The sequence below is a fragment of the Pimephales promelas genome, chromosome 20 (assembly GCF_988280905.1).
Source record: "Pimephales promelas chromosome 20, fPimPro1.hap1.1, whole genome shotgun sequence".
Lineage (NCBI taxonomy): Eukaryota > Metazoa > Chordata > Actinopteri > Cypriniformes > Leuciscidae > Pimephales > Pimephales promelas.
Genome location: NC_142788.1, coordinates 12,355,001 through 12,377,443, shown reverse-complemented (window position 1 = coordinate 12,377,443; position 22,443 = coordinate 12,355,001). Strand labels below are relative to the sequence as shown.

The 22,443-nt window shown below is 37.3% G+C and overlaps 1 protein-coding gene across 7 annotated transcripts in view; it reads left to right on the top strand.

The window, feature by feature from the left end:
- sulf2b (sulfatase 2b) overlaps positions 1 to 22,443 on the top strand; it is a 169,593-nt gene that overhangs the window by 52,473 nt on the left and 94,677 nt on the right. For all 7 annotated transcript variants that reach the window (XM_039658365.2, XM_039658394.2, XM_089124663.1 and 4 more), the window contains one exon: positions 14,737 to 14,805. The gene's annotated coding sequence lies outside the window, so the exon portion shown is untranslated. The remainder of the gene's footprint in view (positions 1 to 14,736; positions 14,806 to 22,443) is intronic.

Genomic DNA, 22,443 nt, shown 5'->3' with positions numbered 1-22,443 from the left:
AATAACCATTGTGTCATGGCCATCAGCTCAGAGAAAGCATACCTTGACAAAAATCAGGGGCAATAATTTCCGGCTGGAAAACCTCAGGACGCATAGATTTATAATTTATTACACACCTTGTACGTCGAGGTGAAAGTCTGTCATCGCTTTTAAATACAAGCGAGTTTTCCAGAGCAAAAAGGATCAGGTCTTTCTGCTGAGTCAGGGCTAGTGCCCTGCAGGCCACTGTAGCAGAGCTGTATTCATTACCGTCTATTCCTCTGAGACGCGAGCTTTATTAGAGAGCGACAGGCGGGTGCGGCACGAGTTGAATCAAACGGAAATGTTGAGAGCCAGACGCTTTATTATCAGGAGAAGAGCAGCGGAAGACAGGGCGCTATACGTGTAATGAAAAACAAGTTTAATGCGTTTGCACATCAGATTTCTAATGCAAATGACATCTGAGAGAGAGGGAGAAAGAGAGAGAAACAGAAATAATTAATGTTATTTTAAAGGAGAACTCATCCGGCGGAAAATGAACCTTTGGTTTAATAAAACATCGGTACCTAGTCGACCGTTCTCTGAGATTTGTTTTCATGATAATCGATTGTAAAGAGTTTTATCTCTAAAAACTGTTTAGCTTATAATGCTAGTATATGGGGCATAGAATAAGTAAAAAGAAATCGCTAGTTAATACCACGAACAAGGCTCAAAATAGCCCCACACTAACACAGTAACATAATGAGGGTCCATACATGCAAAACGAAGCATTGAGAACTTTGTAAGCGTACAGACCGTTTAATAAGAAGATATTTCATGAAGACTTTTACAAGTTCACTTCGTGTATACCATTGTAAGGGGGATTACAGATTTCAACCCAGGACCAGAGATGATGAAATGAGACCAGGAGTCGTGAAGTTCAATCAAAGAGAAAAATTTACTGAAGAATAGTTTGCAGTTCAATTGGTAGAGCCAGCGTCAAAGTCTCACGAGGAGGTCGCAAGCTAACTCTACCTTACACACAAATCGTACACCAGTTATACTGTTTTCAAGGGCATACTTTACATAAACATTCACTTCTGATTGGCTAAGAGAACATAAAATCTAACCAATTATACATAGATAGAAGGGCATGTTGACATCAATCTTGATAGCTGTCATCCAAGTCATGAAAAGTCCAGTAATGACCTCGGGGGTGCCATCGAAGAGCGTCATGAGACCTGGTGCCCATGTCACAAGATCTGCACAGAACATTGAACATACACCAAAGCACAATGGAATACAGACCTAGCAAGATTGTACAGGTCTGAGCTCTTATTATCAGGTCAAGTGACCCATAACATACTGATAAAACCTTCCATCCTCAGAAGTCCTTTTTCCACCAAAGCATTTTGAGAGCCGGTTCGGAGCCGGTGCCTGCGCACAAACCAGTTCTTCGTGTTTCGACAGCCAAAGAACCGGTTCTCGGCCAGGAGAACTGGTTCCAAAGCGGCACCAACTCTTTGCTGGACTAGAACCGTACTTTTACCACGGCTTGCTTACGTCGGGGGCTGGGGCGGGTTTAGATGTGTTCTAAACATCTTTTCTGACCATAATAAAGGATCGCAAAGCCAAGAGAAACATTTGCAGAAACACGACGGAGTCCGCATTTGTAGTTGTTATGCTTGAAGTTTCTATTTTTGTAATTTTTTTATTAAAGACATTATAAGGAAAGAAGAAAACAGTCACAATATAGAGCAAATAAATGGAAAGAAAAGAGACACAAGGCAGGGGTTCTACATAACTTATCAGAAAAGATTACATAGCAAACGAAAATATTAAAAGACTTACATATTTCAATTGTTTTTAAAGCTTTCTTGGTATACGAGTTAGTATACCAAGTAATGTTGTATTTCTAGCTAAGACGTACAGCGACGTACACTGTGACGTAACGACAGCAAACATCTGAACTGTATGAACGGCGTTCGGGGATCGACTTATCGAGACTATTTTCTAAGATGGCTCCTATCTATATACATAAAGTGAACCAAAGGTTAATTTTGCGCCGGAGTTCTCCTGTAAAAAAAACCCCTACAAAATGTAGTTTTGGCACCACTTCCAACTCAACCATTCATTACTAGCCCTTTTCCATCAAAGCATTTTGGGAACCAGTGCCTGCGCGCGAACCAGTTCTTTGTGTTTCGACAGCCAAAGAACCGGTTCTCGGCCAGGAAAACTGGAAAACTGGGGAGTTTTTCTGACCATCGCAAAGCCAGGAGAAACATTTGTAGAAACACGATGGAGACCGCCTTTGTAATTGTTATGCTTGAAGTTGGCGCAAGAGTTCCTATTTTCTATTTTTTTTATGTTCCTATTGAAAACATTATAAGCAAAGAAAACAGTCACAATATAGAACAAATAAATGGAAATGACAAGTTCGGTATTTTACAATTAAAGCCCTGTTTTAAGTTTCTGATGAAATAGAATGGTTAAGATTGTTTTTTAGACAAATGTTGGATTCTGTGGTAGCACCCATCCCCCCCCACCTCCAACCCACCCCGCCACCTTCACAATAGTAACATAGGTGCACAGGAACAATCCTTCATAAAACGCATAAAACTTTAGTTTACAAAGACGTGAAACTCACCGAGTAGTCTTGGGTGTTAACTGATATGCGCATCGCTGCAAATTATGCTTTCCAACGGGTGTTTTACCATTCGTTGTAAAACTGAAGACCTATTTTTCCGAACGTCTCACACCCGTACATTCTTCCATTGAGAGCTTGAATAATAGACACTCCAGCCCAGTTGGTGGCGATAATGCACCTTTGCCAATTGCAAGCAATCCACTTGTATAGTGTAGCCTGCGTTCTTAAAATAGGGCTTTAATTGTAAAATACAATTATTGTCCTTTAAAAGACTTACATAATTCAATTGTTTTTAAAGCCTTCTTCGAACACGAGTTAGACATAATCCCAAAGTAATGTTGTGCTTGCGAGCGTTTCTAGTTAAGACGTATGGCGACGTACACTGTGACGTAATGGCGTCGTTCCCTGGGCACAGTCAGTGGAAAAACAAACAGTTTCTGAAAGGGTTCGCAAGTTGAACCAATTTCGAACCAACTTTAAACCAGCCCCAGTTCCACCAGCTCCAACCAGTTCTTTTTTGGTGGAAAAGGGGTATATGTGTGGTGCTGCTTAGCTGACCTTGGCATTTCACTTGGATTTATGGGTCAGCATAAGCCTTTGACCAGTCATATTTCACTGTAAACACATCAGCAAAGCATGACTGAACACAGTTGTCTTGTCATTTGTTTTGGTTACGAGGACTACTTCTATGGTGTTTATGTGGTGCAGTTATGTTTTAAAGAGCATTTACACTCCCTTTTTTCTCTTTTGTGGAAGGAATGTCAAATGTGTTTGAAATGACATGAGGGAAAGTAATTGATATCCATTCATCTCATTCATTTGTGAGAGCTTTTGATTCATTTGTCATCTACTGAATGTACTACCTTTCCCTCCTCCGCTTTTTCTTTGTAGTCTTATAGGCTCTTCGGTGTTTAGGCAAGCTGTTCATTATGCTTGTAATAATGATTGTGTGTAATCAAGTAAATGTAATTGGGTGTGGGAGTAATTAAGTATCTTCAATAGTTTGGAAGAGGGTTAATGAGACCTCTTCAGCTTCCTGTTGGGTTTTGCCAACAGGTCTCCTGAAGGAAGTGCTTTGTGTGGAGAGGAACTCTGTTTCGGGTTTTCGGTTTCTGAGGTGAAATGCCACTTTATAAAGGCAAGAATTTTTCTTGCTTCCATCTTCAGACATCATTCACACTCCGCTCACGTCTCACGAAGGAGACGGGGATTAAACGGGGAAATGTCATTAATTTCGTGTCAGTTTGCTTAACTTTTGTGTCTTTGAATTTATTTGTTTATTTATTTCGCTCATTTAATGCTGAATGTAACTTGACATCGCATTATCCTGAGGGTTTGCAAACACCTAATACGAGGGGAGAAAAAAGGGAGCGGAAAATTGAGATGGATGGGAGCTGGAGGAATGGAGGATGTGTGTGTGTGTTTTATGTCGCGAGAGACAATATTTGTTAAATGTTCTTGTTGTAGCCTTTGGCTTTGATACTCTGCTCAGAGATGAGTGTAAACAAACTTGTTAAACCCGCTAAACAGACCATTTAATTGTTTCATTTGGTTTGACAGCTCACGTAGGCCACCGCAAAGTTTTACTACTGTATAGAGTTCAGGCTTTAAATTTCTACATTTGCCCAAATTCATCCCATCTTGCCTTCATTTAAGTGTCAGTTTAGCATATTTCAGAAAAAGTCAACACAATGTTCATGGTTACAATAAACACAATGAGTGTAAAAATGAAAATTCAATGCATGTATTATTTATTATGAACAATATAATCATTTATGTCAAAATTCGATTGTCAATCTCCAAGCTGCTATTAATTTATATATATATATATATATGAAGAGTTCAGATGCAAAAGCCTCTAATTTTCTTCTAGAATGATCATTTTTTTCAAGCTTGTATATTTAAGTTCAGTAATTTCACTCAAATGGCAATGATAATTACCTATTAATTGTTATTTAAGTGAAATTACTGAACTTAAATATGCAAGTTCATCATTAAAGAAGAAAATCATCATTAAAGAAGAAAATTTCAAATGGCATTTAGAGGCTTTTGCATCTGAACTCTTCATATATATATATATATATATATATATATATATATATATATATATATATATATTTACAATAGTTTTAAATGTATCATTATTTTAATATTCATTATTATTAATGATTATCAATATATTTGAATATTTTAAATGTATTTTAAAATATCTGATGATCGAATTTGTAATTTTCTCCAAGCTATATTTTTCTGGCACGGTGAGGATTTTGAATGTGTGACCGCATCAAACTTTCACACTAACTTAATGAATAAATGATTACACACCATGATTTATTGGTAGAAAACATTGTAACGAGCAACAGGTAGCTATTAACTATTTCTATCTGAATATGCAATCTATCAAAAGATAGAAAATGTGGGCAAGTTTCATTTAAAAAAAGCATCATTTTTTGTCACAGATGTTCTGCGATGATCAAAACACAGATGGAGTAGACACCCCTAATGTTTACACAGTCCTATAGCTCTTCCTGGGTCGACATTTCATTGACTAACATTTGGCAGTTTTGATGTATCTGCTGTTTAAAGGGGTCATGAACTGGCTTTTTAAATTTTATTGTATTGTTGTCATCTTGAGGTCATCTTATGCCGTACGCTTGGTTTTTGCATTCAAAAACATCAAAATGAATAAGTAATGGGTATTTTGTACCCTAGTTTTGCGTATAGCTGAAAAACGCTCGGTTTTTTTTGGGCGTCTCGCACTGAAGACTTGGAAGTAAACCCCCACTGCTGTGAGTGGATAACAGTTTTGCATACTATAATGAGTTTCTACTCACTCGTCGATGCACTTGCGGGAAATTGTTTTGAAAACGTCCAATGTTGTAAAATGGCAACCAGAATGATTCGCCGATACATGTTCGACCCAGAGTCCGTGTGTTGCACAATTCCTGTCAGATCCAATATAGACGGCACAGCACCGTTCTTTACTCTTAATCGGTCTGCAAATCTAGTCTTGTTTACAAAACAATCCTCAGTGAATGAAGCGAACAGACGGACAATGTTTTACCCTCATCTGCTAGAACGTCAAAATAAAGTTTATCCATGCAGTCCTATTGGAATCCAGAGGAAGCTTATGCAGCGACTGTCTTCTTCCACAACCAGGCGCTGCACAATATTCTGTATCGCTCGGTAGCTTGATCCGGTTTGTCATCACGAGGTAGGCATCTATGTTATTTAGCTATGCGTGTAAATGCGCGAATCGGTGGGCGGGGCTAAACCGGCCGTGTTAAAGTAGGCGTTGATCTTCTTCTGCGAGGGTGGTGTTTTATCCTCTTTAACGTCATAGTTCCCCACTTTGAAAAACTAGTCGTTTGCTGAGCCTGGTGTCAATAAAAGCTTTTATTGGACTAACGAGGACGTTTTCAGTTCTGAAACTTACAGGATATTCTTATAATATGATGACCTCTTAGATGTCAAAAGAAAATTTGTTTCTCAGTTCATCACCCCTTTAAACCTAAATGCAGCATAGTTACTTTATTCAGTGAATCATACTTTCCAATGTCACATGCATGTAGCCATTTAAAATGTTTGCCACATTGCGCAAGTTTAAAAATAGCTAAGTGACAAATATAGTTAGTGTTTCTACTTTTAGGAGTTACTCCCTAACACTGCCAGTGTTGGTTTTGCATGCAAGCTCTGGGTGTGTTGTTGAGTTTTGGGAATGTATCTGTGAACCACACCTGCTTCTGAGACTTGTTTTCAGAAGAACCTGTAGGTTTAGCCATGATTTTATATTCCTGTTTTACTCACCATGGGGACACCACAGGATCACTGATTTGAATTAGTGTGTTGTGGTGAAATATCAGAGTAAGTGTTGACCTGAGGCTGACAGATCCGTAGTAACGCTAAGGTGTGGTGAGGTCTTTCCCGAGAGCGCCGGCATCCTGAGGTTACACGGCTTGTTTTTGTGAACAGGTGAACCACTCTAGGAATAATACTCAGAGTAATGCGTCTTTATCCATGAGGGACAGTGGTGTTGTTCATCTCGTTAGTATAGTAGTGGGTTGTGCTCCAGACAGTGGGCATGAGAAATAATCTAGAGCAACGGTACATTGGAACATATAATCCACAGAAAACTGATTCCCTCAACCCTGAAAGTCCTTTTAAGGCCTTTTTTCTGCTCCATGTCTCTCTCACACACACATAACCAGTTTCTATAACCAGTAGAAACCGCTGTGCTTCCCTACTGTTACTTTTCTAAATGGATCCACTTGCTCTGGGCATGTGGAAGGTGTATTACTTGAAGCACACATGTCCAGAATGTATAATGAGTTTTTCCCTCTCACTGGGGCATTGCTGGTTCTGGCAATTTGGATCCCATTTTTCTATTCAGTGGGTTTAGAAAGGGAGGCAGACTTACATGGTTTTTCTTCAGTGGCGCTGGGTAAAGAATAATTGTGTGATTTTGAAACGCATTTTTGGCTCGTCTTCACAAAAGTTGCCAAGGCAGTAATAAATCAAAAGGAAAAAGAAAAAGAAAAACGTATAAAAGACAATGATTTGTAGTTGAATTGTTTTTTCAGTCATATGGGTTCGGTGTAAGTATTTAACAAGTTTACAGATTTGTATGGAGTATTTCTGCCATGGAATAAAAAAATAAAAAGGGTAATTACGACTTTATCTGACTGGTTGACTGTTTGTTGACTTTAATTTGCGACAGTGCTGTGGAGCTTGTGGCCTCTAGGGACTCTAGACGTGAAAGTTACAGGTCGAGCGCCTCTAGTGGACAAAAGTTCCAAAGTGTTGCTTTAAAGGTATACCATTTCTCAGCGTGTTCCCCAAACTATACCTCATGGGATATTACAAAGAATAATTCAAGACTATAATAGACTAGCCTACACATTTTGAAATCGTATCATATATTGCTGCCACAATAGCATTTACAATTTTTATGTGATTTCTTCTTCTCTTTCACATTTTTGTTCGCTGAGGTGGAGCTGCGATGAAATATTGTTCTTGTAAATACTCTGATCCAGCCAACAGGACCATCAAATGCTCTGTTATCCCAGCAGGGAAACAGAGATTGCCTGCTTTGATTGACAGCTTCTCTACAGTATTTTTCTCCGTTTTTGCACCTTTTTTTTTGTAGCTCAAAAATGTCTAGTCACTTTCCACTTTCATCATATGGAAAGAGCAGCATGAATATGAGGGATAAACTGATATTAAAAAAAATTACAGAAAGGCTGATAATTATGATTACCGATTTACCGATTAAAGGCCGATTAAAATCCTTTACTATTTTATCTGAACAAATTGAAAATGACTTGAATGTAAATAGTATTAAATGAATTTCAGAATAAAAAGATTATAATGTACAGTTACAGTATGAACAATGGATATTTATTTTGACATTTACTAAACGCATTTTAGGATTATTTTGTATTATATTTTAAATGAGATTTTTTATGTTTTCATTTTAATTTTGGTTTACGTTTTAGCGATTTCATTATGTGCTTTTGTGTTTTTTTTTATTAGTTTTTTATATTTAGCTTTGTTTTTGTTTTTTCAATTTTATTTATAGTAATTGAAATTAGTACTTCCAACTTATTTTATTTCAATTAGTTGCCAAGAAAAAATGCAATAATTTTTTTAAACTTTATTTTAGCTTTATTTTAAATGACGAAAATGATTGTTAATAGTGTCTTTGAAGTTGACATAAGCAGACTGAATTTACTAATGTCATTAAATTATTTTTATAATTATATAATTATCTCTATATTTTTCTACATATTTAATATTGAATATTCCAGTTCTTCTTGTTTAATCTTCCTCAGAACAAATCAAATGGTTTTGGAGTGACATGAGGGTTAGTAAATGATGACAGGATCAAGGCTTGTGGATCTTTTGGTTTTAGTTTTTTTTTTCTTTTTCTCATTGCACGATAAGTCAAAAATGGCTCACTTAAAGACTGTTGTTCTCTCTTTTTTTAACTATGCTTATTTAGAATTTGGGTGTAAGCACACATATGAAGGTGTGGAATCATCCTCACTTAAAAAGTCACAAGAAGAGAGAATTAAAGACAGGCAGAGAGACAAAGACAAAAAGAGCCAGTACATTGCCGCCTGCCTGCCTGACTCGGGGTGCTATGGAGTCTGTTTCACACGTTGTGTTTGTTCTTGCTTTCAAGGCTGCTAGCTGCTCTCACCTCATGTATTATGCATGTAGCCGGACGCTGTTAGACAGGGAACGTGGCAGTAAATGTGATTCAATGAGTTTGTGTGATTCAGTGAGTTCGCCACAGGCACATTTCTGTGTGTTGAGATTCCTAAGGGTGCCACTTTCCTTTCAGGTATACGAGTCCATTTTTGGTGTTAATGGACAGAAAAGTGGACACTGGCCCAAGATCAGAATTTTAGAGCTGTTAAGTAATATTTCATGGATCTTATTTGCCACATAAGTGGATAAAAAGTAATGTTGGAGCTGTAGGGTTTATTCGCCCTCTACAAATCAAATTGCTCTGTAAGATGCATTGGGCGCATAAAGATGTTTGAATTGCTGTCTGGGGACTGTTGTATAAAATATAGCTGTAATGCAACCCACAATTGGATGGCTGAAAATTGATGTGTGTGTGTGAGAGAGAGATGTTTTATTGTCATTAGTCTATTGGGTAGCAGATGGTCTGACATTTGTCTGTTACTTGCAAATCAGCACAGATGTTCAACACACAATTAACAATTCAACTCAAAAATAAATTGGCTAAATCATAATTACAGATATTTATCGCCAGTATAATGTGTGTCACAATCAAAGATCTGAATCTTTTGTTTTGTTTTGTATGTTTTGTATCATTTGTATTTTTATTATTATTATTATAATGTGGAAGCTAATACCTTTAAATTATGCGGCTGGTTGAGTAAGTGTGCTATTGCTTTTTTCTCCAGGCAAAAAAAATAATCACACAGACTTATACCTAAATTAATATTTAAGGTATGTTTACACAACAGCAATGTACTTAAAAATGTTTGCGTACAAATGACGTTATCAAAGTAGATCCGTGAAAACAGCTAAAATCGCTGTACTATTCTTCTTCCAGGCCAGTAGTTGGCACTGTCACTTTGTAAAGAAACGCTGCGCTATAGACTGATCACATAATATACATGCAAATGACTTCACCCTATTTACAAATTCAGCTTATTGTTGATTAAACTGAGACGATAACAGTATCGTTCTCAAAAACTTGTATTTTCAGGCCCCCAAAATGCAGTTGTCGTGTAAATGAACGGCAAAAAATTCTAAAAAAAATTCTAATTTCTAAAGATTACATTTAACAGTGTTATTTAATTATTGTTTGTTGTGTTATTATTGTTCTTTTAATAGATTCAGATTCAGTTTAGATTACATTACCATTTCTGATACACTGTAAAAATGAATACGCTTAATCTTATCAATAAAATTGTGGCAACAGATTACAAGCAATATTATTAATTCAATTTAACAAATTAGATTTGAGTAATAATTAATCAAATTATTCATTAAAAGTTAACCATTTAAAATAAGTAAAGTTTACACCAAAAAAATGTAACAAAAATATCTGAATAACAGACAGACGTCAAAGATTAATTAAGAACTCTCTATTTTATATTGCCAACATTGAAGATGCCTGATGTTAACAAGCAGAATCACTGAAGGAGAAAGCCATAATTGTAAAACAATCCTAAAACAAACACAGATCACCATAATGGTGACTTCAATTTAAGTTTTTTTTTTTTGTGTTTCTTGGAAGTTTTACTCATTTTAAATTGTTAACTTTTTAAGGAATTCATTTAATTATTACTCAATTCTAATTTGGTACATTTAATTAATAATAATGCTTGCAATCTGTTGCCAACCCCCCTTTTTTTTTTGATTAGATAAAGCGTATTCATTTTTTACAGTGTAGACGATAATATCTAATATCAACCAATAATTGATTTGTTACTGATATATGCATCCTTAATGCCAATGGATGTCTGTGTGACGTGATCTATGGGTTGTCGGCACTCTGTATACAGAAAGTGAATTTATTAGGAAATCACTCACTGTAAAAAAAAATGTTCAAGATTTGTTATCACAACATTTTTTCTTTTGTCAAATCAACTTTATAATAATTTATTTAGTTGAGATAACTTATTATTTTGAGTTTCTGATGATTAAATTAATCTCCTTCATTGTATTAACTCACTTTTTCCAGTTCAATCAACTTAAAATTTTAAGGCAACCCAAGTTACTTTCTTTTTCAAGTTAAACCAACAATATTTTTTTTTACAGTGTAGTAATCACAACATTTTTTCTTTTGTCAAATCAACTTAAATAATTTATTTAGTTCAGATAACATATAATTTTGAGTTTCTGATGATTAAATCATTCTCCTTCATTGTATTAACTCACTTTTTCCAGTTCAATGAACTTAAAATTTGAAGGCAACCAGGTTACTTACTTTTTTAAGTTAAACCATCAATATTTTTTACAGTATTACCTATGGAGAATTTTATTATAGGTATACCATGTATTCAGCTTTCTGTGAGAGTGCTGACAAAAAAAAAATAGAAGGAGAGTGTAGGAAGAGAGCGAAAGCGACAGAATTAAAGAAAGTCTGTCACCTCATCATATGAAGACCTACTTCTGCACATAAAGATGCTTCCTCTCTCCCTGTTCTGTCATCATTAAACTCAATCCTACAGAAGGGCTGGAGAGGTGAAGATGTGTGTGTGTGTGGCTTCACAGCTTCCCCTGGATGTGTGGATTAACTAGCCACTGCAACATCACTTCCTAGTTTGGTGCGTGTGCTTGTCTTTGTGTGACTTTGCCTGCCTCTGCCTGAGCGTGTGCGTGTCCTTGCCTTTCCTCCGCGTGTCCTGTTTGATTTATCCTCGGCGGAGGGGCTTTGATGACTCCCTTCTGATCTATTTGGTTGAAAAATAAGAGAAATTGCGCCATTGCTTTTTATACTTGAGTAAAAGAGATGGAAAATGGGCCACAGGGGGAACTTTGCACATGCGCACACACAGTGTTCAGGGCCGAGCATGTGTGCTTTAGTTTACTGCTATTGTTGAAACTCATTTACTAATGTATGTTTCATCCTTAATGCGTTGGTGGAATGTATTTTGTATCCGCAATCCGCATCCCTATTAAAAGGCATATGATTCCAGACTCCTGTGTATAGAAATGTAGGCTGGAGACAGAACGTGTTCATCTAGTCTCAAGACCTCTTCTAACTTAGTTAGCTTTCTGTCATCTGACATCAGCAGTGGTGGCTTTACTTCACCTCGGGCCCTAGATGAGATCAGACTGCTCAGGAACCTCGTGATGATCTCAAATAGATGTTTATTTAATGAGAGTGGTGGTCTGGATGTTGTTAGTGTCATGCTGTGCTGTTTGAGCTTCAGGAACACCATATAGTGCCTATGCCAGTCTGCATTATTTTACATTACTTATATTACGTTATTGTACATCTTTTTGTATAAAAATGCATTTAAAATAAGTAAATACTGTAGTTAACTCATGTTAACAATTGGAACCTTATTGTAAAGTGTTACCATCTTATTTTATTAACCCTTTGATTTTATTTTTTTACACCGCGACATGGAAACAAGCCTCTTAAAGGAGAACTCCGGCGCAAAATGAACCTTTGGTCTAATTACATATTGGTACCTTTTCAACTGTTCTCTGAGATTTGTTTTTTATGACAATCAAATCTAAAGAGTTTTATCTCTAAAAATTGTTTGTATAACACTAGTATATGGGGGCATAAGTAAAAAAAAAAATCGCTAGTTAATACCACTATCAATGCTCAAAATAGCCCCACACTAACACAGTAACATAATGAGGGTCCATACATGCAAAACGAAGCATTGGGGACTTTGTAAGTTTACAGACTGTTTAATAAGAATATATTACAGTATATTGAGCCTTGTTAGTGGTATTAACTAGCAATTTCTTTTTACTTATTATAAACTGAAAAAAAAAAATAATATGCTTTACCTAATCAATAAAATTGTGGCAACATATTACAAGCAATATTATTAATTAAATTGTACAAATTAGAATTAATTAGAATGTTAATTTTATTAACTATTACTCAATTCTAATTTGTTTAATTTAATAAATAATATTGCTTGTAATACTGTATGTTGCCACAATTTTATTGATTAGATAAAGCAATTTTTTTACAGTGTATGCTCCAATATACTAGTGTTATAATCATAACATATCATAACATAAAACTCTTTACATTCGATTATCATGAAAACAAATCTCAGAGAACAGTCCACTCGGTACCAATGTGTCATTAGACCAAAGGTCATTTTGCCATGATTGACATAAAATGAGGGAATGAATAAAAAATTGTTGTGGGAGTGAATTATTCATCAAATGCAACCATATTTATTTTTTTCTTCGACCAATGATGTGCCTGGCTCCATAATGTTATAAACTTAAGACACTTATTTAAAATCTAGTTGTCATTGGTGACTATGTGTCCCTATGAGGGTTCATTAGATATTGTTAAATTGTATCTTTTAGAGTGTGCAACAACAAAGTAGTTTTTTATATATATATATATATATATATATATATATATATATATATATAGTGAACAAATAGGAATCTCTACATATGTATGTATATATGGATTTTGAAGCAGACTCAATCAGCAAGTCAATTGTTCAGAAGAGTTTTTAGGAACACCTCACTGAATTGTGATGTCCATATCAAATGAATTGGAATTATTTTTGAATTTGGAATTATTACTTGTAATTAAAGAAATATATTCAGAAAGAGTATGCTTGTATGCTGCTGAAAGTTGACACAGTTAAGCTTTCACAGACAGGCTAACATTTCACAGACAGACTTTCTGTTCTGGGAAAATGGAGAAATATTGATGACTCATCCTCCTCTACAAAGATTTTCGTTCAATCAGATTCCCTCTATAATGAGACTCGCTGTTCTGTGATATAGACCTTATGCTCCAGGGAAACAAGCGCACAGCCAATGTTAGAGTTCTGTGTTTGAACTTCTGTATATTTCTATGGCATCGCAGTCGAAGAGTAATTAGCTGGTGAAGTAGATTTACTTATTTTAGAGTTAACGAAAGTTCTCATGAGCATTGCAATGTTTGAAGCGGATGTCATATTTATTTGTTATTTGTTGTTTTGTTTTTTCGGAAAACGTTCCCATACGTTATATTACTGGTTATTGGAATATATTTTAAAGGAGTAGTTCACTTTTAAAAAGAATTTTGCTGATAATTTACTCACTCCCGTGTCATCCAAGATGTCCATGTCATTCTTTCTTCAGTCGAAAAGAAATTAAGGTTTTTGATTAAAACATTCCAGGATTTTTCTCCATATAATGGACTTCATTGGGCACCAAACGGTTCAAGGTCCAAATGAGAGTTTCAGTGCAGCTTCAAAGGGCTTTAAACGACACCAGACGATGAATAAGGATCTTATCTAGCGAAACCATTGGTCATTTCAAAAATAAATAAAAAAGTTTAAGTTTTATAAGCACAAATGCTCGCCTTACTCTGTTCTGTGTTGCGCGTTCGTGACTCTCCTGTCATCAAAATGAACAAATCTTTTTTTCGAGTCATTTCGTTTGTTGAATGAACCAAGTGACCCGGAAAAAGATTCGTTCATTTTGATGAACGAGTTCGAACAGGAGAGTCACGAACCCTTATTCATAGTCTGGTGTTGTTTAAACCCCTTTGAATCTGCACTGAAACTCTCTTTTGGACCTTGAACCGTTTGGTTCCCAATGAAGTCCATTATATGGAGGAAATCCTGGAATGTTTTCATCAAAAACCTTAATTTCTTTTCGACTGAAGAAAGAAAGACGTGGACATCTTGGATGACATGGGAGTGAGTAAACTATCAGCAAAAGTTTTTTTTTTTTTTAAAAGTGAACTATACTCCTTTAAGAGATGCTTGCCATTTAGAAAGTAAAGACTGTGAGTGATGCCAAAATCAACACAATATTTGACTTTCTTCAATCTTTCTTCAATTCTTTTGAAACAACATGGTCATTAGCCAATCATATTAATTCTGGATGCTTATGCAGATGCTAACTTTCAATTTTGTGTTGTCATTTCTCCTCAGTGTACGTACTGTATATGCTTTGTGCATCTCCACTGGTGTCTGGAGAAGAAATCATCTCATCTTTGTCAGGTAAGCAATCAAAGACTCTTCTCCGTTGAGTTGTGGCTTCTCCATCTCTGCACAGCTTTCATCCTGTCCGTCAAACTCCAACAGAGTTTCGAAACAGGAACCATCAAACGGACACTCACAAACTTAGAGTATTTCTAACCGCACTGATACTCTCCTGTCTACAGTCTCTAATGACTTGTAAGGCAGCTGTGGGACGTCTGAGGTCTACTTTTCCCGCTCATTGATGACCCTTGTTGTGTCTTCAGGCTGTTGCCTGGATACTAGGGCCGCAGAGGTGGCCTTGACCGTGTGGGAAATGAAATGGCCAGTGCTAATGGCTATCGGGAGACAAGCTTCAAAGCCTCCAGGGCCCAATCTGACGAGTGTAAACAACTTTCTCATAAACATAAAAAAACGTCTCCTCCTCACAAAACCCTCCTCTACTTCCAAGTGACAAAATTAGGCACAAACAAAGCTTTTTTGCAGAATCCAGACCCTGATCATAGCAATGAGCTGGAGATGTTGTATTGGTTGAAAGGGACTAGGTATATTTAGCACTGAAGTACTTCGCTGCAGTATTTCACGGATTCACACTCACATACAGAGATGTATAGTAACGAAGTAGAACTACTTAAGTACTATACTTAAGTACTAAAATGCTGTATGTATACTCTACTAGAGTACTTTTTTCTCATACTTCTACTTTTACTTCAGTAGATATTTTCGATGAATTTAATACTTTTACTTCGATATTTTTTTAATGTTCTGCTAGTTACTCGTTACAATTATAAAAATTTACGAATCATTCATTGCAAGTTGGCTTTCATGCTGCCTAACTGCCAAACGTTATCTAACTCAGCGGTTCTCAAACTGGGGGCCGTGGCCCCCTGGGGGGCCACTAGATGGCGCTAGGGGGGCCGCAAAGAAATTCTAGAATATGAAATGATTTAAAAAAATTATTTTACCTGTATGTAAGTTTGGATTGTCCTATGTGAAATCTGGATTGCATGATTTCTTTTATATTGTAAAACTTGTATAAAATTGTATGTGTTCTATATTGAAAAAGTATTTCTTTAAGTAGAGTAGAATTTTTTTTTTTTGTTTCTTGCTGAAAAAACAGATTGCTGTTCAAATTTGCAAACCAAACTTGAGCCACTCTCATTTACTACCTTAAAATGTAAGAAGTTTAATGCACTTTTTTACAATCAGCAAATTAATTTTTCAGTGTTCTTCTTTTACTATGAACATCACAAATGTTCAGTATTCAATACTTTTGTTGCACTTTTCAGACAATATTACTGTTAACTGTCAAAACCATTTTTTTATAAAAAATTGTTATATTTAATGAAATGTACAATTTAACTAATTTTGTATATTCAAAGACATAAAGCTACAAACAGAACTGTTGTTCCAGCATTGTACAAATTCATTTGTTTTTGGTACAATCTAAAATTTGTAAGTAAAATTGTACGTTTGAGGATGTTTTCGTTATGAGTTTTCTTTTGGGGGGCCACAAAAGGATTCACCCTACACAAGGGGGCCTCTTCCTGAAAAAGTTTGACTGAGTGAGATGACGCCCCAGGATAGCGTCATCTAACTGACGTTAAAGGGTGCCCTAAAGCGTCGGATGTTGACGTATGGTCAAAAGCGTCACTTAGATGACGTCTTGGGATGAGAATGTGTTGGTCGTACCCAAAATTCCTTCTTTTACGAAGTGCAGAGAATTCAGTCATAGCAGGTGAAAAGTTATCAAGCGATTTACTGAATGCATTACTAATCAGTTTTTTTTTCTATCTCACTTAGTTTGTTTCACACATACACGCACTTCTGAGTCAGATGGCTCTTAGCAAAGGTGCCCTCAGAGGGAATCAGTGTGAATCTTAAAGTGAGAAGAACCATCTTTATTTTAAAACCAAATGTATAAGCATTGCGTAGGTTGGTGACCTGATGCCTCATAAAGTAGGAGGCCTGTGAATTGCTTTAGGCGCACATCACACACTGAATTCGACATGTCGAAAACAGTTCTCCAATAATCATTTTAAAATTCTTGGTCATTGTTAATTAAAATAATCAGACACTGTCGGTTTGAAATCACCATGCGAGCCTGCTTATCTGAACTACACGGCAACCCTTGCGCAGTGTGTAATTTCAGCACAGCTAATATAGCTTGACATCTTCTCTGGAAGATCAACACAGATGTGGGCTTGTGTACATGGTTGCCTAAACCCTAATTACCATAATTACATGTATGAGGCACAGTTGCGGTTCAATTGTACAACAGCCAGTGTAAATGGATGGGAAAATACAGGCTATTTGTTTTAATTCCCTTCTTTTAAGATGCTTGCGTTTCTTGAACGGATGGCTGCACAAATCTTCGCCTCTGGTATTAGACCGGAGCCATTATTCAGCCATTAGTCTAAATGAGATAAGCTCTGCTCTTTGTTTCTCCTCTATGCAAACCTTTGCATCTTTTTGACAAGGCTGTGTTTTACGTCCAATCAGATTGGTTTGAAGGAAGCTGTTCGAAATGGCATACCATCTGTTCATTCAGATCTCATAGCGTAATCGTCATTTTTCTTATTCTGAAGCAGAGGGGAGATAAAGAGAAAGAGAGAAAAATAAATCGCTCCATCCGTTTGCTCATAATCAGCCTCCTCTGTCTGCATTATTAAACATCAGACCATCTGTTAATATTGATTCTTTATTAAAACAATACATCCCCTAAAGTTAATTGAGCGTTAATAATCAGAATAATCCAATGTCGTGGGTTTTTGTGGTTTAATTCATGAAATTGCATGGCACACTGCACTCTGCGTTCTCACATGATAATCCCCAGATCTCTGCGGCCGTTATATAAATTTCATAATCTCTTTCATAGTTTATGAAAGCAAGCAGGAGGTTGGCTGGATGCCCTATGGGCTGTTCTGAAACACAGGTTATGAAAATCCAACAGCCAGGAGGTTTTATAAAGAAGAGACAACCGACATCTGCAGATGAATTCAGTGCACATAGTGCTTTGGAGTTGTGTCGAGAGGTCCGGTTTGGATGTATGTCAAGTGTTCGTCCTCTAAGGTGGTGGCGAGGTATAGAAACTGAGAAGAAAAACAAGGGAAGTGGTTGGAAGTCGCTTGAATTGCAGGAAGAACTTGAGCCGTGTTGCACACCCTGGTAAAGACATCCATCAAAAGATTGAATGCTGTGCTGTTGTTATTCCTGTCATTGTTTTCTTTTACATAATTTATCAAAAGTCATGTTTAGCCCTGTAAGCGAAGTGACCTTCCCTCAAAACCACTGGGACGTGGAAACAATAGCCCTTTTTTATTTCATGGATATTCTTGTTTAGTGGGAAACAAAACACGTATTCAGGTGAAGATCTATATAAAGCAGCTTGGTCTCTGACACTTATTTCCACCTCAGAGAGGGTTTTTTTGGGGGCAATTGTTACTTAACCCTTTAAGTAAGTGCGTTTGAACAATTTGAATCCCACCTGTGTTTTCACTGTTATATGGTAGGGGGTGCATATTCTGAAAGAGTACAGAATTTCCAACCCGATCTCACGGGAATTCGTACGAATTTTACGAGGTGGCTAATTCGTAACAATTCGTATGACCTCACTCGTACGGATTCGTACAATTTTGCTAAATCGTACATATTTTACGAATTAGCCAATTTGTATGAATTCATGCGAATGACCTACCCCTGACCCCGCCCCTAAACATAACCGTCACGTGGGTTTAGACAAATCGTACAAATTCGTACGAGTGAGGTCGTATGAATTAGTACGAATTAGCCACTTTTGAATCACTCGTACGAATTCGTACGAATTGGTCGTGAGATAGCTTAGGAATTTCTGCATCTAAACAGGGAAAAAAGAAGCAGAAACAACTGATAAACACATTGCTTATGCACGTTTTATGCAATTTTCTCAGCTTTTTGTTCAAAATTAAGAAAAAAGAATGCATGATGCTAGAATACAACATATTTTTTGTTGTTTAAAAGCAGAGGCTATGTTTTTTTTTTTTTTTTTCATATATTGCATGTTCAGATATTCAAACAACAAAATATTCTGGGAGCCTTATAGGGTAACTAAACTTTAAAGGGTTAGTTCACCCAAAAATGAAAATTAAGTCATTAATTACTCACCCCCATGCTGTACCAACCCCGTAAGACCTTCGTTCGTCTTCGGAACACAAATGAAGATATTTTTGATTAAATTTGAGAGCTGTATAACTACCACATTGGCTCCTAAGGGACTGCCTCTTGACGGCCCAAAAAGTCAATGAAGAAAATGTTAAATATCCCAAGTGACTACCGTGGCTCAACTATATGTTTACCAAGCGACGCGAATACTTTTTGTGCGAAAAAACAAACAAAAATAACGAGTTTATTCGACTATTTTTTTCTTCCTTGTAGGCCAGAACGAGACTTCCTTATAGATTTCCACGACGCATGCGCGAGATTTGCGATCTGCGTACACAGCTTACACTACTTCAGATCGCAATTCTCGCGCATGCGTCGTGGAAATCTATAAGGGATGCTACAACACTCTATCGTTACAGTGGTTTTGACGAAACAAGCTGTTTTTTATACTGCCAAGGGCGTAGCTCGTACCAAGAGCATGTTGAGCTGAGAACCGCTAACATCCAATAGGAGAATTCAACTGCAGTAGCCGCCGTTCAACCTGAAGAGGGCAGCACTAAGACATTTTTACACCATATATTGTAGAAATAAAACACTTTATACACAAATGTCAAAAAAAGTTACTCGAATCAATGACTGGTATTAATAAAGATCCATTCTTACAGATCATTAACTAAAAAAAGTTGGTTTAGGGTTTAGTAACTCTTTAAAATTTTGTTAAAATTATCAAAAATGCTAGGGGTGACTAGTACCCTTTTTAAAAAAAATAAAAATAAAATACACTGGTGCAGAAAGAGTTAAATATCACAGTGTGACATTATTTATCAGGCAATTTTGTAGACAGATTTACAGAAGATTCACAAGTGCATAAATGAAATGCTCTTTTTTACAAAATTTCTCTTTTAAAAAACAATTTTCTTTGTTTGTATGTGGTCTGTTTAATTCTCTAATGTTTTTGTCTATCTTTACTTGTTGACAGGAATAGCCTGATTTCACCATTTCGATCAATCGTGCGTCCACTATCCCTGCTGATAAAATATAGACTGAGAGTGAGAGTCATTGATTTTGTCACCTAACTCGTTCTTAATGATTTGTCAGTGGGAGACACTAAGCTTTGTCAATAAAAGGCCACACACTGTTCCAGAAATGCCACCTTGGCGACATTCTAGATGATTACTGTGAATCTGTCCGTGCAGAAATGCATTATGGATCAGCCATTATGTGAGGCCACGTGAGGCTTAATCCTTCTCTTGTGTCTCCAAATTTTGGCAGCTGTTTTTGAAACTATCTAGCTTTTCAATTTAGGTATTTTTTTTTTTTTTTTAGTCAATTCATTCATGTAAATCATTTTTTCAATGAATTTGTCACTGGTTATGGTGCATGGGGCCAATGTATGAGCCCTACATGGGTTTCTCTATGGCAGGGTTCCTCAATCTCGGTCCTGGAGGGCCACTGTCCCTGCAGCGTTTAGCTCCAACCCTGATCGAACACACCTGAGCAAGCTAATCAAGGTGGCCCTTCAGGACTGAGACTGAGGAACCCTGCGATATGGTTTTTATGTTGACCTATTTGCAATATCCCAGTATGGGCCCTACATGGGTTTATCCATTGGTTTCAGGTTAGAATCTGAAAAAGTCCCGGTACGGGCCCTACATGGGTTTGTCTATGGGTTCCATGGTGGCCCTGTCTGAAATAGTCCCAGTATGGGCCCTGGGTTTGTCTATGGGTTTCATGTCAGCCCCATCTGAAAAAGTCCAAGTATGGGCCGTACATTGGTTTGTCCATGGGTTCCATGGTGGCCCTGTCTGAAATACTCCCTGTTTGGGCCATATATGGGTTTGTCTATGGGTTTCATGTCAGCCCCATCTGAAAAAGTCCCAGTATGGGCCCAACATTGGTTTGTCTATGGGTTCCATGGTGGCTCTGTCTGAAATAGTTCCAGTATGGGCTTTATATGGGTTTGTCTATGGGTTTCATGTCAGCTCCATCTGAAAAAGTCCTAGTACGGGACCTACATGGGTTTATCCATTGGTTTCATGTCGGCCCTATCTGAAACATTCGCAGTATGGGCCCTACATGGAATTATCTAGGGGTTCCATGGTGGTCCTGTCTGAAATAGTCCCAGTATTGGCCCTACATGGGTTTATCCATTTGTTTCATGTCAGCCCTATCAGAAAAAGTCCCTGTATGGGCCCTACATGGGTTTGTCTATGGCTTCCATGGTGGCCCTATCGGAAATAGTCCCAGTATGGGCCCTACATTGGTTTGTCTATGGGTTCCATGGTGGCCCTGTCTGAAATAGTCCCAGTATGGGCCATATATGGGTTTGTCTATGGGTTTCATATCAGCCCCATCTGAAAAAGTCCCAGTATGTGCCCTACATGGGGTTGTCTATGGGAACCATGTTGGCCCTGTCTGAAATAGTCCCACTATGGGGCCCTATATGGGTTTGTCTAATGGTTTCATGGCAGCCCCATCTGATATAGTCCCAGTATGGGCCCTGTATGGGTTTGTTCATTGTTTCCGTGTCGGCCCTATCTAAATTATCAGGGCCCTACATGGGTTTGTCTATCGGTTCCATGGTGACCCTATCTGAAATAGCCCCAGTATGGGTCCTATATGGTTTTGTTCATTGTTTCTGCGTCGGCCCTATCTAAATTATCTCCAGAATGGGCCCTACATTGGATGGTCTATGGGTTCCACGGTGGCTATATCTGAAATAGCCCCAGCATGGGCCCTACAATGGTTTATCAATTGGTTCCATGGCGGCCCTATCTAAATTAGCCCCAGTATGGGCCCTAAATGGCTTTATCCATGGGTTCTGTATTGGCCAAATCTGAATTACTTACACTTACACTTACACGCATCTGACAGAGTATAGCGAGGGGTGATGGCAAGGCTTGATGACATATGGCAAGGCCTAGACCCTGTGTATTGGTCTTTTTTGTGTCTCGTCTTGTGTCTGCGCAGTCTCAATTAAGTTTGGAATATTTATTTAACAAATTCTTCTTAGACTGTTCTGTTCATACAGCTGTATATTGACTCAGAGCCCAGGGCAGAGAGCGAGAGAAAGAAAGAATGAGAAAACCGAGACAGAGGAGGTAAGAGAGGCCTGCATGAGCAGAATATGCACTGTTGTCAAGGTACTAAATATAAGCCTTTCAAGTGTCTGAGAGTATGTGGGTGTTCATGAGTGTATGTATGCTCGCAGGCAAAAATCTCCCACAAACCCCTTCTTTTACTCTCCTGCTGATAACATCATTGTTTAATAGATTTAAGTAGCGATAAAGGGTCTCGACTGCAGGCTAATGAAGTAGCAAGGAACTTCAGTTAAGTGCCTGTAATCTTCTATGCCTGTTGTAGGAAATGCTAACCTCATCAGAGATTGCGCAGATAGTTGTGGGCTACTGTAATGGGTTGCTGATAGGCTGAGTTTAGCAAAAGTGTGTGTGGGAGTTGGAAAACATTTTTAAATGCAAAGTTACCGTGTCCATGAATCAATTCACATGTTTATGCTAA